Source organism: Puma concolor, chromosome B3, assembly GCF_028749965.1.
Source record: "Puma concolor isolate L17-30 chromosome B3, mPumCon1.1.hap2, whole genome shotgun sequence".
Lineage (NCBI taxonomy): Eukaryota > Metazoa > Chordata > Mammalia > Carnivora > Felidae > Puma > Puma concolor.
The window spans coordinates 101,983,078-101,996,259 of record NC_141672.1 but is presented as its reverse complement, the minus strand read 5'-3'; the positions used below and the strand labels follow the sequence as shown (position 1 = coordinate 101,996,259).

General features: G+C 43.8%; 1 protein-coding gene across 4 annotated transcripts in view; it reads right to left on the bottom strand.

Annotated features, from left to right (window-relative positions):
* Positions 1–13,182, bottom strand: part of CGNL1 (cingulin like 1) — a 157,630-nt gene that overhangs the window by 126,697 nt on the left and 17,751 nt on the right. The window lies entirely within an intron of this gene.

The window sequence follows — 13,182 nt, the reverse complement described above, 5'->3', positions numbered from 1 at the left end:
ATCTTACAAATAGAAGGAATTACTGCCACCTGCCAACATAGAAGAAAGCAACGCCCTAACGCAAGACAGCCTACAGTTAAGATGTTCTGTAGGGAAACTTTCCATTCGTAATTCTCTTCCAGTAGTTTTTTCAAACCAAACAACATTTTATTGGGACTTGTTTCTCTATGTTTTTCTCATAAGAAAAACAACTCCCTGGCTAGACCCAACTTACCATCATGCCTACTCTTGTTATAGTAGCTTCTAATTGTCCAACAGTACAAAAGGTCCCAGGACCATTTGATCCTTTCCTCAAACTGCTAAGCACAGGACAAAACATTAATGCCAACCACACCGGGAAGCTGGGAAGCTTCCTAGATTCTTCCTCTCCCTCAGGTACCACACCAGTTAATGACTGCTTCTTGTTGACCCTGCCTCCCAGAACATCTCAGCCATTCGTCGGTGATCCCGTGCTGGCTCCATGGCTTTCCATGAGCTTGCCTGGCAACCCCTCCTCTCCTCAGGCCTCACCTTCCCTGACTCCCCCGGACCACGTTTCCTGTCTTCTGACCCCCTCAACCCCTCCCCACACATGTGCCAGTGCTGCCCAGGCCCACTCACTGGGACTGCCCTATCCCTTCTCTACCTCCCATCACAGACTGTGGGCTCCTGGAGGCCAGGGCTGCCCTGTAATCTCTTCAGCATTCAATCCCGAATGGCCTTCAGTGAATGCACACACCACAGGGAGGAGGAGGCCAAATGGCAATCTCAAGAGTATTCCCCTCATGAAAGAGGAGCCAAAAGGTCCTGTGCTGACCCCTGGGAAAGGGCATAGTCTTCAGAAGTGTAGCCCTTGAAACACTGCCCAAACTTTGCTTTGGAGCTTGAAAGTCACATTTCTGAATAATCGATTCTTTGAGTCCAAAGGGAACAACTGGGCACTCCTCATATGAAGAAACAGATTTACCTCCGAGCGAGGCATTTGGGACCAAGGTCTCCATCAAAGGAAAGGAGTCCAGCTTATGAATGTATGTGTTCATCATCCCTGACATCTGGGGCCCCAAGGAAAGCTAACTCTCTTTTCCCTTTACCAGAATAAACACAAAATAGGGTGTGACCCACCCTCCACTGCTTTTGGGAAACTTCTTGGAACTTTTTTCTTTCTGAGCATCCCACCTGCTATAAGATTTCGGCAGCACATGGATATTTAACCAGGTCACTTAACTTCCACCCCACCCTCTCAGCTCCATGCCTCTTGAAGATACTAAACAGAGTAATAATATTTTCAGACATGGGAATAAACTGTCTGAATTCCTTTTTTGAACTTCAAAATTTAAACATCATCAAAAGGGGACTGCTGTTTTCAGTAGCAAAAAGGCTACGTGTTATTCTAATGAACTTTCTGATAAGAAATCCAATCCACACTAGACCTACTTTTCACAATTATTTCCCTGACAATGTTTTTGCGTGTTAAGACTAAAAGCAATTCAGAAAATAAAGCCAGTGAGAAATCCACACCCCCCCCTTCATATTTGCTAAAAACAAAGAAAAAAGCAGAGCCAGGCATCAGGGAAGTTTCAGCGAGTCAAGACCTCCCATAAATGCTAAAACTTAGCTCTTGCTGCCATAACAAATGTATTAAAACTCCTCGTGTATACAGAAAGCTTTTTAAAAGTGTTTTTCATGTTTATTTATTTTTGAGAGACAGAGAGAGAGCGTATGAGCGAGCAAGCAAGCAGGGGAGGGGCAGAGACAGAAGGAGACACAGAATCCAAAGCAGGCTCCAGGCTCTGAGCTGTTGGCACAGAGCCTGATGCAGGGATCGAACTCACAGACAACAAGATCCTGACCTGAGATGAAGTTGGACGCTTAACCGTCTAAGCCACTCAGGCACCCCCAGAAAGTTTTAGGAGCCCACCTCCAAAGAGCAGAGGCAGATGACACAGCTTTGTCATCAGTAGTCAGATGGTTCAACCACAACTGATACCAACTCTACCCCCATGAGGTAACAAAAAACTCACATCAAAGAAACAGGTGGCCCAACCTTCCATGTGGCCTGTGAACTGACCAGAAACAAGACAACAAATTCTAGTATCATTCAGTAAGCACTAAGTTACTATTTCATAAGTAGTCAACATTTTGATAAACAAATGAACGCAAGGAAAAGCATTTATTTCAGAATGTATTCAGAGCACGGCACTATCAGTAACTCTGGCCATTAGTTCAGTATGCATACTAATACCTTTCTGGATTTACACAGCACTCTCCTGTGACCTTCTTACTACACTCTCGTGTGTTTGGTCAACATTTTCAAACACATTTTGAACCAGCAGGCACGTGGTTTCCTGAGGTACTTGCTCCAGCTTGTTGTTCCCACCTTCAGTGCCCTTTGTTACTCCCCCCTCCTCTTCTGTGTCACTAAGCCACTGCCACTCTCAGTGGCTACAGAACAAGTCCATAGCAAGTCCTGTGCTTTCTGTAAGCCCACAGAAAGTTCTAGGTTGTCCACTTCCTTCGTTCTCAAAACCCTGCACTGGCTTCCCATGGCCATCACAATAAAAGCCTTAAGATGACCTGTGAAATCCAGCAGGCTCTGCGTCCCCAACCCCACCACCTCTTAGAACAGTCTCCCATCCCGCATTTCCCCTTGCTGTTCCCAGAACACACCTTAGGGCCATAAGGCCCCCATTTCCTTTTCCCAATGCTCTTCCCCTAGGATAGCCATGCTCCAGACTTTCCTTCCAGCCTCAACTTCATGTTGGCCATCTCATAGAAAAGATGATCCCCATAAAGTAGGATTTTCCACCATCCCCCACCCACCTTACCTCACCAAATTGTCCTTCTGAGCTCTTATCACCCACTGATATGCCTTTGTGTGTTTAATGGCATCTCCTCCAATAGATCTCCCCCACCGAAACACAAGGTACCAAGAGTAGGATCTGTGCTTGGCTATCCTTTGATAAAGGTACTACCACCTATCCTCCAGGGTTAATGTAGGGTCTGGCACTCAGTTGTAAACATAGCAGTTGGTAAGCATCTGTATTGAACGAATAAAAGGCATTTGTCTTAAATGTAAATTGCAGCCCCACACAGTTAAATAAAGCCAACACCTTTTGAGAGCTTTTGCATCTTCTCTAAACCCTGGGGAAGGGGGCAGAGTCTGGGCTGGGGAAGACAACGTGGAAGAAGCACAGAAAAGGATTAATAAAGCACCTTTTCAGAGGTCCCCATCCTTTCTCCCCTCCCCACACACTCTTAAACAATAGAAAAGAATTGAAGATTGTACAGAACAAAGCTAAGAATGCTGCAGAAAACAGAGAACCTATCACAGAGTCCAAGCAGGAAGATTTAGAAAGACAAAGCCTTACCCGGGAGCAGGAAAAGCAAAGATCACAGCTCCCAAATCAGAAGCAGGGCCAAATGGCAACCCAAAGTCAGTGACACAGGTAAGTGTGAGAAATGAGGTGAGTATGAGAAAGATGGTCCAGCCCAGGGATGGTGGAAGCAGTGATGTTGATGTCACCACTGACACTGGAGGCCAGGAGAAGGGCGAAGTAAACAAGAGAGCCATCAACACTGACACAGCACTTCACAGTTCAGAAAGCATCAACACCACATGGCTGTATTGAGTCACAGAAAAAGACAGTGAGACGGGCTGCACAGTTTTACAGGTAAGGAAACTGAGGCTCAGAAAAGTCCAGTGATTTCTCGTCTGAGATCACACAGCAAGCAAGGAGAGGTGGAACTTCAGTGTCTTAGGGGTCTGAGGACTCTCAGCTCTTTAACCCTTTAACCCAGATAAACTCCATTCTTGAGTCCCCTTCTCAACGTGATTACTAGGACTTTAGCCACAGTACACTAACAACTATTTATTCAAAAGCAGGATGTCCCTCCTGCATTCCTCCAGGAATTTATTCCAAGACCTCTTGACTTGAAAGAAATTTGGTCTTCTCTAAGCCTTCTTCAGGTGCTTGAAAGCTTAAAAGACCAGAGAAGTCAAACCCAGACTTCTAAGACCATTGTCTCAGGCTCCACAAAACCACAGCCAAGAGTAACAACTATAGAAGAACTGAACAAAACTGCTACTAGAAGCATTTCTCTGTGAAAATGCACCATCTGCAAAAACTTGCAGAGGGCCCAGATTTTCCAGTAAGTCCTTCAAAATACCCCTACCATAGCTCTCATAGAAACCCAGTGTCTGAAAATCCAGAATAGTTCCTCAGATTAGAACTGAATTCTTTCCTTGAACACATATCGCATGCTATTAAAAAAGAAAAATCGCCAACATCCATAAACCCACGAAGATGCTGTTCTGCTTTCGTCACTAGCTGGCGGATGTAAAAATTAAAAAGGACCGAAGGGGATGTGCCCTGGAGTTTCAAGAGGTCCAAAGCTGGGCCCCTCCGAACTTAGCAGGCAGAAATGCCGCAGAGCTCCCGGGTGCTGGGCATGGCTGGTAAGGACAAGCAAACGGCACCTTGAAAAAGCATTGAGGGGGGAAAAGACATGTCTAACCGTCTAAATGAACACCTCAGATTGCACTGGAAGCAGATGAGAAGTCAAGGCTGCTTGCAGAGCCCTGGCCCAGGGCACTCTCTGGGCAGCAAACCCATCTCAGCTCTGGGAGCCAACCAGAGCCATAAGAGGCCCCCTTTCCTCCATGGAAGCCTCCTCAGAAGTGCAGGGGGTAGGTCCCTGGGCTCTGGGCTGTGCATCTGTCTTCTAGAAAGGCTGGGAGGGGTGCCCTTCTCCAGGGGAAAAGTCAACCCAAGGATAGAGAGGGGTATCTCTCTAGACATGGGCTCAAAAACTCACTGGCCCTTTTCTCGGGCTGTTTCTTTTCCTTCTGTGCAACGTCACCTCCATCTATTTAGATTGAGTATTTGCCAGCTCGCCTCCAGCCAGCCAGATGTTGCCTTTCAAGGATTGCATATTTCTATAATTATTTCCAGGAGAAGCAAACACTCTTGAGCCACTAGGGTTTGCCACAGAATTCACTTTTTCCCACAAAGGGGTGTGGGTCTTCCTCTGCGCCCTGCTCTCAGTGGGCAAACCGAGATGGGTGGGCCATCCAAATCAATGCAGTCAATGAAACCTGTTTTGAAATCAACTCCTTGGTATCGGTGAAGAGTTGATTCATCTCCCAGCTTTTGCTTTTAAGTCTGGGTTTTTTTAACCCCATATTTCTTGGAAAGGAGATTTACTGTTGAGGAAGAGTTTTAAACACACTCCCATTAGGCCATACTTGCAAAAACAGTACCATTTTCTTAGCAGCACAGTCTTGGCCCCCATGCTTCCAGGAAACCAGCATGTTGTCCTGGCCTCGAAGGGGCGTGTCAGCCTGGCCGACGAAGCTCAGCATGAGTCAGGAGCAACTTGGTCTGGCCAAGACCACCTCTGAGATTGCCACTGAGAAGGCAGACCCCCTTGTCAGTAGCTGGCAATGAGGGCCCCTTAATAGTCGCTTTCAAAAGAGTCCCCTGACATCAAGTTCCTGGCCGGCACTGTGGAAAGAACAGCCTCCAAATGATAGCAAAAGATTCCATGGTGGCCTTTTCTGACATCATTTGAAAACCACTTTCAATTTCTTCTGTAGATTCAGAAAAGTGCCCAGCCCTTAGCTTTTCATTCGAAATAATGTATGCATGCAGTTGCAATTTCAAAGGCCCACTATCTACTGCCTTGTCAAAATATTTAAGCGTGTGGCCCTAAAGCCCTGTACAGAGGACTGTGAACGACCTTTCTGGTGGTTGGGACAGACAAAAGGTCCCTATGAGTAATTTAATCTAACATAAGAAAGGCAGAGGTGAGAGCAGCTGGAGCCTTCAGTACCACTGGGCGTTTAACTTGTTAAATACTTATGGAGCACCTACTATGCGCAAGCCACCTAGAGGTGTGGAAGACATACTGTCAAGCCTCCACCCAGCAGGAGTATCAATGAGGTTAGGTTTAGCTGTTCATGATCAAAAACACAAAATAACTTTGGCTTAACCAGCAAGAACGAAGTGTGGAGGTAAGCACTCCAGGGGTGGTATCACGGCTCCAAGGTCCTTGGGGATCCAAACTCCTTTCTTTGTGCTCTACTTAGAGTATGGCTTCCAACTCCACCGTTACATCATGATCCAAGACGGCTACTGGATTTCAGCCGTTGTGTCCATGTCCCAAGCAGTAGGTAGGAAGACACAGAAAAAGCAAAAGGATGCACTGTCTACACAAGTCAGTCTCTGGAACCTTCCCATAAGCCCCACACATAACACTTCACCTTTCAGTTACTAAAGCTGAAGTCCCTGGCCCATAGCCATGTGAAAGGGAGGCTGGGAAATAGAATCTTTTAGCTTGGCACATTACTACACCCTAGAAAATTATCAGATATTTTGGTTACCAAAGAAGAAGAGAATAGACACTGGATGTAAAATTAGCAGCCTTTGCCACAGAATGCAGAAAAAGAGAATTTGAAGATGAGACAATGTGGAGCTCTAGTAAGTTCAGAGAAGAGTTGATGAAGATGCCTAATAAAATCAATTTTCCAGACCACCCACCTCTGAAATGAACACGTTTCGTGGAACATGAAAACTGACAAGGAAACTTCTTAGGCATTCTATAACTGTGGCACCATCAGAATCACTTGCGAGTTTTTTTTAACGATACAAGTCCCCCAGACCCCTTTTGGAAATTCTGATGGATGGATTAGAGTTGAGGCCTAACATTCTGCACACGCGCACACACATGCAACCCAGGTAATTCTCCTGATGGGTCGTCTGATTCTAAAACAATGACTTCATCCAAACCCTCACTTAAAACATATGGACACAATTTAAAAGTCATGGGGTTTGTCCCACATCCCCCTTAGTTGTCAGAACCAACACTAGAATCCAGGTGTCTTCACTCATAATCGTCTTCTTACCGGAAGTCATTGCTCTGAGGAACTTGAATTTGGGCCTCCTGACTCCTCAACACAAATAATCTGACCATGTAGTCAGACTATCTACGTCTTCTGGCTGAAGGGTCTTAGTTTCCAAGCTAAAGCCAATCTCCATCTAAATTATCCTTACATTCCCACCCACAAACGTGGCACAACCAACCATCTGCTGAATCCCTACCCCCGCAGCTGGACCGAGCATGTGCAAGGGGCACCTGGGTGGCTCAGACGGCTAAGCATCCAACTTCAGCTCAGGTCATGATCTCATGGTTTATGAGTTCGAGCCGCACGTCGGACTCAGTGCTGACCGCTCAGAGCCTGGAGCCTGTTTTGGATTCTGTGTCTCCCCGTCTCTCAGCCCCTCCCCTGCTCATGCTCTGTCTCTCAATAATAAATAATTGTTAAAAAAAATTAAACATAAACAACAACAACATGTGCTGCCATGCTACCTAACAGGGGGGAGCATACAGAGTGATTTTAAAAAGGCTATATGTATCTAAGTATGTGTGTATGGATGTGTCTACATATCTACACCTGTATCCCCCTTCTCTGAGATCTCAAAGACCCTCAAGAAGGAGGCAAGAGGGATTACCCAAGGATAGAGGCTGGAAATGATCCGTATTTCAGTCAGCATCTGAACACAATCTTTTCCTCTGTTGGGGAATTCCCCATGTACACAGGAGAACTGAAGTGAGGCAGAGACCACAACTAACTGGTAGAGGTGAAAAGGCCAAATTCTCATCTCTGCTGCCACAAGGTGGGCCTTTGTCCCCAGTGCAGCATGGCCCTGGTGGCATGTCCTACTCAGAGCATGCCTGTGGCCCTACGTACCCAGCTTCCCTGGACCACTTCCATAGTCTGGTTCCCACTTTCCCAGCAATTTCGTGAGCCTCACAATATCTGAGCTCTAAAAGGGCTAGCTTCTATTCACAATTAAGATCTGTGCTTGATGTCCTCATGGAAACAGGGAGGCCTCCATTCCCCAAAGGTTATCCACTTCAGGGTAAATGGATAGCCTGAAATGGTGAGAAGGAAGGTGGTGATCTAGGAAGACCCTCAGGCCAGGCTAGAAAGTGCCACACACAGAAACCAGAGGGCACAGGAGGGATCTGCTTCTGGTGGAAGACGAACATCTCCCCTGGCATCTTCTCTTTCTTCCATTCTTCCCTCCTCCTTTTCCAGGCTCTACCTGCCTCTCTTCTTGACAGAGGCATTTCTCCTACTTCTTGCCTCTTTCATCCAATAAATAAAGGCCTCTCTTTGGACTAAAAACTGAAACGCAAAAATACCTCATCTGACACTTCTGATTCACAATTTGCACTCTGAAAACACCAGGAAATACACAGAAACAGTCTTTGATTAAAGAGTAAATTGGTACATTGTTTTGTACCATTGTTACCTAAACAAGAGTAAATTGGTATACACTTACGGCAGACAGCACCAAATTTTAAATGTATACACCATCTGATCCAGCAATTCTACTTCTAGTAATTAACCTTAAACAGAAGAATTACACAAACACAATCCTAAGTGTGTAAATACTTGTATACAAATAACTCAAATTTCCATTAATAGGAAGCTGGCTAAATTTTTATATATCCACACTGCAGAATACCAGAAAGCTATTAAAAAATGTTTTTATATACAGCCATGGAAAGTATCATGATACATTGTTTTTAAAAAGTCTCAGGATAATGTATATACAGTTACATATATAACTGTATATATATGTTATATAGAGAGAGTAGCCTCATTTCTGTAAAATAACATATTTATAAAGTTACATGAAAATCTAAAAAGAGCTTACCAAATTCTTAAAGAGCTGTTATGCCTAGAGGTGATAAAATGAGTCCCTTTGAATTTATTTTTGATGTTTATTTATGTTTGAGAGAGAGAGAGAAAGAGTGTGAGTGGGAGGGGCAAAGAATGAGGGAGACACAGAATGTGAAGCAGGCTCCAGGCCCTGAGCTGTCAGCACAAAGCCCGACGCAGGGAACTCACGGACCTCAAGATTATGACCTGAGCCGAAGTCGGACACTCAACCAACCGAGCCACCCAGGCACCCTGGGGCCCTTTGAATTTAAATCACACATTTCTGTAGTGTTTCCATTTTGATTACAAACAAGTCATTATTACTGTCAAGAAATAAAGATAAATAAATAAAAACAGAAACGGCCTTTGAGCATGCAAAACAGTGGTGCTGGGAAATGACTGTTTCCTTTTTAGGCAACATGTGGTCTCGGACCCAGCACCCAATACATAACACAGTTCATTGTCAGCTTCCTTCTTTTCTTCTTACACACAATCCTACACAGTTGGAAATCACAATCCCTAGTCCAAAGCCAAGTAGAAGCAATGACACAGAAGCGTGAGCCACTGTGGAAGCAAACAAGGTGTCAGCTATAGAAGACGACAGAAGAACCACAAAAAGCAGTCATATGGACTAGAAGCACAGTAATTTCCACAAGTATCTAACATAGGAACAAGGAGACTTATGCATCTAGAGCCTCTAAAGAGAGCTCCACATGAAAGTAGCCCATGTCCAGACAGATGGAAGGATAAAGAAGTGGTATACATACAATGGAATATTACTCAGCCATAAAAAAGAATGAGATCTTGGGGCACCTGGGTGGCTTAGTCAATTAAGCGACTGAGCCACCCAGGCGCCCCAGAAAAACCGGATTCTTTTTTTTTTTTTTTTAATTTTTTTTTTCAACGTTTATTTATTTTTGGGACAGAGAGAGACAGAGCATGAACGGGGGAGGGGCAGAGAGAGAGGGAGACACAGAATCGGAAACAGGCTCCAGGCTCTGAGCCATCAGCCCAGAGCCCGACGCGGGGCTCGAACCCACGGACCGCGAGATCGTGACCTGGCTGAAGTCGGACGCTTAACCGACTGTGCCACCCAGGCGCCCCAAAACCGGATTCTTAAATACAACTGGTGGTTGTCAGAGAAGAGGTGGAAGGGGGTAGATGAAATAGATAAAGGTGATAAAGAAGTACAAACTTCCAGTTATAAAATATGTCATGGAGATGAAAAGTACAGCATAGGGAATACAGTCAATAATACAGTGATAACATACGGTGACAGATAGGGACCACATCTATCATGGTGAACACCAAGTAGTGCACAAAACTGTTGAATCACTACGTTGTATTACACACTTGAAATTAATAATAACATTGTATGGTAATTGTACTTCAGTAAAAAATTAAAGTCTAAAAAACGTATCTCCACATGATAAATAAGACTAATAAGAACAGTAGGGACACGTGGATGGCGCAGTCGGTTAAACGTCCGACTTTGGCTCAGGTCATGATTCGCAGTTCATGAGTTCGAGCCCTGCTTCAGGCTCTATGCTGACAGCTTGGAGCCTGGAGCCTGCTTCGGATTCTGTGTCTCCCTCTCTCTCTGCCCCTCCCCTGCGTGCGTTCTGTCTCTCCCCTCCACCCCCCAGAAAATAAAAAAACATTAAAAAAAAAAAAGAATGCAAATGGTAATTTTAATTAGTATCTAGGTTTTAGTAATTCTGGGAAATGTGTCCCTGTTGAAATTTCAATTACAAAGCTAAATATTTAGTCTTACCCTTTAAATAAATAAGCTTCAGAAATCAGGAAAATGAACTAATGTGAAATACCTAATTGTCCAACAGGTCCAAAATTAAGCTATTATTTTTATTTAGGTTGTACTGTCTGAATAAAGTTTAATGAATTCTGGCTTTTGTTTGTAAAGACCAGGAGAATAGATATTCACTATTCTTAAAAAAAAAAATTTTTTTTTTAACTTGAGTACAGTTGACACAATGTTACATTAGTTTCAGGTGTACAACTTAGTGATCTGACAAGTATATACAAAATATTTATCGCTCTTCAAAGTTATTCCCCAACACACCCAAAATTAACTTAGGCCCACATGAGAGAACTTTACCCTAGGCCAGCCATCCTCAACGGAAAGATCCCATACCCTCTGCTCTTGAAAGAAAACCAAGAGGTCTCTACTGATTGTCATGAATATATAAAGTACAGTCAGGATTATAAGACTGTAGATTTCCGGTCTATCTTTTTTTCTATCCTCCCCCCACCCTCACCAAAGCATTTTTATTGGCAACAAAAATTAGTCCTGGGTATTCAGGAGATTACGCATGGCTTCAAATAACAAGGTTCCATTTGGCAAAAAAAACTAACCAATGAAAACTTCAGCCAATAATGCAAATTATTCAAATATAGATTTTAATTAGGATTTTGAGATTAGATTTAATGTTGAAAAACAACGGCATTGGCTTTAATGCATTTGAAGGAAACAGGACAGTTGTTAAAATATGAAGCCTACGCACCAAATAATGAAGTAATCTCCAGGCAAAGTGGCGCTCCCTATGTGTTAATATTCACGTGGGTTAAAACAATAGGAGTATGTGCACTTTTGTGACTGGGCAAACAACCTGCCAGTGTAATTAGAGTCCATTTACACTGGGACATGAGCCTAGTTTTCCAGCACGCTCAGTTACAAGGTGTGAAATAAGACTTATTTTTCAAACATGCTGTATATCAGACGGCTGCTGTGTGGGTTACACTTTCTCACAGCACTCAAGTCCACTCTGGACGCATCATCACTTCCATTAGCAGAGTCCAGGGCGCGGCAAATATATAACAAATGCTGGCTTCCTTTCCTTTTTCCTTCTTCCTCCAAATAAAACAGGAAAATGGAAATATGAGGTACATTTATACTATCATTAGCCCTCTATTCTTGGGCATTCCATTTGTGCTTTCCTATTTCATTATATAGGCACCCAAAGTATCCCCGTTAACAGTATCTTGCTTGCACAAAACAACTCCAATTTTGTATTTAGCGTGCATATACATATACGCAGTGAGAAAAAAAAAATACACCCAAATATTAACACCTATATATCTTGATGGCAGAACTAAAGTTTTTATTTTTCATCCCATACTTTGCTGTGATTTTCCAAATGTTTTACAATATGCATCTATTAATTAAAAACCAAATTTGATACAACACGGTTCCACTACACACTCACAACTAAAGGGAAGATGACGCACAATACCAAGCATGCATACTGCAGCCACTGTGCTAGGTACAAACATCAACTGGCAAAACCACTCTGGAAAACTGTTTCACAGTATCAACCGCAGTTCCAGACATACGAAGATCCAGCAATTCTGCTCCTTTATACCCAAAGAATCTACAAGCAGAGGGGCACCTGGCTGCCTAAGTCAGTAGAGCGTGTGACTCTTGTTCACCGAGTTGTGAGTTCAAGCACCACATTGGATGTAGAGATAACTTAAAAAAGAGAAAGAAAGAAACAAAGAAACAAAGAAACAAAGAAAGAGCAAACGAACATGCATACATATACTGATTAAGACTTTTAATTATAGCCAAGAAATGCAAACAACTCAAAAGTCCATCAACAGTAGGGTAGATAAATCAATTACTGAGGTACAGTCATACAGGGAGAAATATAGCCATATATTAAACCATAAGAAGAAATTACTGCCACCTGCAAATCCATGGATGAATGTCAACATAATGTTGAATGAAAAAAGCCAGACACAACTGAGTACACACTACATGAATATGATTCCATTTCTATGAAGTTCAAGAACAGTCAAATTTTACCTACAGTGATAGAAAGAGGACGGTGGTTATCTTTGTTGAGGAATGGTAAGTGGGAGGGAAGAGCAAACTTCTATTAAAAACTATACACTTATGGGAGAGGGACCAAGATGGCGGAATAGCATGGAAGGTTTTTTTGCATCTCTCATCCCAGGAATGCAGTCAGATCAACACTAAACCATCTTGCACACCTAGAAAAACTATACACTTATGGGGCTCCTGGGTGGCTCAGTCAGTTGAGCGTCCAACTTTTGATTTCAGCTCAGGCCTTGATCCCAGGGTCCTGAGATTAAGCCCCGAGTCAAGCTCTGCACTGGGTGTGGAGCCTGCTTAAGAGTCTGTCTCTCGGGGCGCCTGGGTGGCGCAGTCGGTTAAGCGTCCGACTTCAGCCAGGTCACGATCTCGCGGTCCGTGAGTTCGAGCCCCGCGTCGGGCTCTGGGCTGATGGCTCAGAGCCTGGAGCCTGTTTCCGATTCTGTGTCTCCCTCTCTCTCTGCCCCTCCCCCGTTCATGCTCTGTCTCTCTCTGTCCCAAAAATAAATAAACGTTAAAAAATTAAAAAAAAAAAAGAGTCTGTCTCTCATTTTCTCTCTCTCTGCCCCGCCCCCACTTGTGTTCTCTTGCTGTCTCTATCAAGTAACAAACAAAAAAA